We start from the raw sequence: 4411 nt of genomic DNA, 5'->3' as shown, positions 1-4411 counted from the left end.
GGCCTTACGAGCAAAGGGAGGGATTTTAGGGGGCATAACGTCCAGCCGCCTGCCTCCCGGGTCCCGGGGAAGAGAAAGTCCAGAAAACTCATAAAATCATGCCCAGCATGGAGATCCACAAGTCCCGCCGCAGGCCCGAGGCTTCCCGGGTCCCGGGAATGACCAAAAGACACCCAGGAGTGGACCATCGAAAGTGGGAGGGAAATGGAGGGAAAGTCGGGAAAAAGGTCCAAAATGGGTTGAAAATCATATGATCCCACCCAGGGTAGAGTTCCACAAGTCCCGCAGCGAGCTGCACGAGCCGCAGGAACACCGGGAATGACCAAAAGGCACCCAGAAGTGAACCAGCGAAAGTGGGGGAAAAATGGAGGAAAAGGAGGAAAAAGTACCAAATTGTTTAAAAATCCTACCCAGGATGGAGTTCCACAAGTCCCGCAGCGAGCTGCACGAGCCGCAGGAACACCGGGAATGACCAAAAGGCACCCAGAAGTGAACCAGCGAAAGTGGGGGAAAAATGGAGGAAAAGGAGGAAAAAGTACCAAATTGTTTAAAAATCCTACCCAGGATGGAGTTCCACAAGTCCCGCAGCGAGCTGCACGAGCCGCAGGAACACCGGGAATGACCAAAAGGCACCCAGAAGTGAACCAGCGAAAGTGGGGGAAAAATGGAGGAAAAGGAGGAAAAAGTACCAAATTGTTTAAAAATCCTACCCAGGATGGAGTTCCACGAGTCCCGCAGCGAGCTGCACGAGCCGCAGGAACACCGGGAATGACCAAAAGGCACCCAGAAGTGAACCAGCGAAAGTGGGGGAAAAATGGAGGAAAAGGAGGAAAAAGTACCAAATTGTTTAAAAATCCTACCCAGGATGGAGTTCCACGAGTCCCGCAGCGAGCTGCACGAGCCGCAGGAACACCGGGAATGACCAAAAGGCACCCAGAAGTGAACCATCAAAAGTGGGGGACAATTTGAGAAAAAGTTGGAAAAAGGTCCGAAATTGATTAAAAATCCTACCCAGGATGGAGTTCCAGAAGCCCCGCAGCGAGCTGCGCGAGCCGCAGGAACACCGGGAATGACCAAAAGGCACCCAGAAGTGAACCAGCGAAAGTGGGGGAAAAATGGAGGAAAAGGAGGAAAAAGTACCAAATTGTTTAAAAATCCTACCCAGGATGGAGTTCCACAAGTCCCGCAGCGAGCTGCACGAGCCGCAGGAACACCGGGAATGACCAAAAGGCACCCAGAAGTGAACCAGCGAAAGTGGGGGAAAAATGGAGGAAAAGGAGGAAAAAGTGCCAAATTGTTTGAAAATCCTACCCAGGATGGAGTTCCAGAAGTCCCGCAGCGAGCTGCACGAGCCGCAGGAACACCGATAATGAACAAAAGGCACCCAGAAGTGAACCAGCGAAAGTGAGGGAAAAATGGAGGAAAAGGAGGAAAAAGTACCAAATTGTTTAAAAATCCTACCCAGGATGGAGTTCCACAAGTCCCGCAGCGAGCTGCACGAGCCGCAGGAACACCGATAATGAACAAAAGGCACCCAGAAGTGAACCATCAAAAGTGGGGGACAATTTGAGAAAAAGTTGGAAAAAGGTCCGAAATTGATTAAAAATCCTACCCAGGATGGAGTTCCAGAAGCCCCGCAGCGAGCTGCACGAGCCGCAGGAACACCGGGAATGACCAAAAGGCACCCAGAAGTGAACCATCAAAAGTGGGGGACAATTTGAGAAAAAGTTGGAAAAAGGTCCGAAATTGATTAAAAATCCTACCCAGGATGGAGTTCCAGAAGCCCCGCAGCGAGCTGCACGAGCCGCAGGAACACCGGGAATGACCAAAAGGCACCCAGAAGTGAACCATCAAAAGTGGGGGACAATTTGAGAAAAAGTTGGAAAAAGGTCCGAAATTGATTAAAAATCCTACCCAGGATGGAGTTCCAGAAGCCCCGCAGCGAGCTGCGCGAGCCGCAGGAACACCGGGAATGACCAAAAGGCACCCAGAAGTGAACCATCAAAAGTGGGGGACAATTTGAGAAAAAGTTGGAAAAAGGTCCGAAATTGATTAAAAATCCTACCCAGGATGGAGTTCCAGAAGCCCCGCAGCGAGCTGCGCGAGCCGCAGGAACACCGGGAATGACCAAAAGGCACCCAGAAGTGAACCATCAAAAGTGGGGGACAATTTGAGAAAAAGTTGGAAAAAGGTCCGAAATTGTTTAAAAATCCTACCCAGGATGGAGTTCCAGAAGTCCCGCAGCGAGCTGCGCGAGCTCCGGGACCCCCGGGAATGACCAAAAGATACCCAGGAGTGAACCAGCGAAAGTGGGGGACAATTTGAGAAAAAGTTGGAAAAAGGTCCGAAATTGTTTAAAAATCCTACCCAGGATGGAGTTCCAGAAGTCCCGCAGCGAGCTGCGCGAGCTCCGGGACCCCCGGGAATGACCAAAAGATACCCAGGAGTGAACCAGCGAAAGTGGGGGACAATTTGAGAAAAAGTTGGAAAAAGGTCCGAAATTGTTTAAAAATCCTACCCAGGATGGAGTTCCAGAAGTCCCGCAGCGAGCTGCGCGAGCTCCGGGGCCCCCGGGAATGACCAAAAGATACCCAGGAGTGAACCAGCCCAAGTGGGGGACAAATGGAAGAAAAGCCGGGCCAAGTCCAAAAAAGTTGGATTTTTTGCCAAAGTGTCAACATGCGTGATTTTGTCAGAGTGTCCACTTTTGGGATTTTTTCAAAGTCCAACAACGAGAGAGGCCTGGCCTCCAGCCTGTCTAGCCTCTTCCATGAGACACTTAGAAAAAATCCCGTGCAAAAAAAGTGGATTTTTTCTAAGTCCAACAACGAGAGAGGCCTAACTTCCAGCCTCCTTAGCCTCTTTCTTCCGTGGAGCAAAAGTTGGATTTTTTGCCTAAGTGTCAACATGCGTGATTTTGTCAGAGTGTCCACTTTTGGGATTTTTTCTAAGTCCAACAACGAGAGAGGCCTGGCCTCCAGCCTGTTTAGCCTCTTCCATGTGACACTTAGAAAAAATCCCAGCCAAAAAAAGTGGATTTTTTCTAAGTCCAACAACGAGAGAGGCCTAACTTCCAGCCTCCTTAGCCTCTTTCGTTCACATACTTAGAAAAAAATCCCAGCGCCAAGCCCAATGCATTTCAATGGGATTTATTTTTCGAGCCGGATTTTTTCTAAGTCCAACAACGAGAGAGGCTTGAGTTCTAGCCTACTTTAAGCCTCTTTCGATTTTCCCTGTTTTTACCAGGTCTACCAAAACACCCCCATCACGTTAGTAGGTGCGCCAGGCTTAGACAGGCCGAATTGGCAGGAAATGTGTCCGAGTCAAAGTGAGCTATTTTGGGACTCAAAAGTTGGATTTTCCCCCTCTTTTCGATGGTTCTTTTTTCGAATGGTTCTTCCAGGCTCTGAGGACAGGGGCTCACGCGGACATGCGTGGCCGCCTAGGGGGCGCTATCTCGGACACATTTAGGGACATGGACACCCTGGAAGAACAAACATAAAAATTTTTTCGACCTGATTTCAGACCAGCCTCTTTCTTAAGGACTTCCAGGACTCGAGCGACAGGGGCTCGGTCCTGAGTGCGCGCCCGGCCAGGGGGCGCTATCCCGGACACATTTCGGGACATTTAAACCATGGATGGACAAACATAAAAATTTTTTCGACCTGATTTCAGACCAGCCTCTTTCTTAAGGACTTCCAGGACTCGAGCGACAGGGGCTCGGTCCTGAGTGCGCGCCCGGCCAGGGGGCGCTATCCCGGACACATTTCGGGACATTTAAACCATGGATGGACAAACATAAAAATTGAAAGACCTGATTCGACCCAGCCTCTCGGGGCTTTTCCCAGGGCCGGAGCGACAGGGGCTCGGTCCTACGGCGTGCCCGCCTAGGGGGCGCTATGACGGACACACCAGGGGACACGGACACCCTGGGTGGACAAACATAAAAAATTGAAAGACCTGATTCGACCCAGCCTCTCGGGGCTTTTCCCAGGGCCGGAGCGACAGGGGCTCGGTCCTACGGCGTGCCCGCCTAGGGGGCGCTATGACGGACACACCAGGGGACACGGACACCCTGGGTGGACAAACATAAAAAATGGAAAGACCTGATTCGACCCAGCCTCTCGGGGCTTTTCCCAGGGCCGGAGCGACAGGGGCTCGGCCCTACGGCGTGCCCGCCTAGGGGGCGCTATGACGGACACACCAGGGGACACGGACACCCTGGGTGGACAAACATAAAAAATTGAAAGACCTGATTCGACCCAGCCTCTCGGGGCTTTTCCCAGGGCCGGAGCGACAGGGGCTCGGCCCTACGGCGTGCCCGCCTAGGGGGCGCTATGACGGACACACCAGGGGACACGGACACCCTGGGTGGACAAACATAAAAAATGGAAAGACCTGATTCGACCCA

Source organism: Nerophis ophidion, unplaced genomic scaffold (assembly GCF_033978795.1).
Source record: "Nerophis ophidion isolate RoL-2023_Sa unplaced genomic scaffold, RoL_Noph_v1.0 HiC_scaffold_477, whole genome shotgun sequence".
Taxonomy (NCBI): domain Eukaryota; kingdom Metazoa; phylum Chordata; class Actinopteri; order Syngnathiformes; family Syngnathidae; genus Nerophis; species Nerophis ophidion.
The sequence above is the reverse complement of the archived record's forward strand: the minus strand, read 5'-3'. Positions refer to the sequence as shown.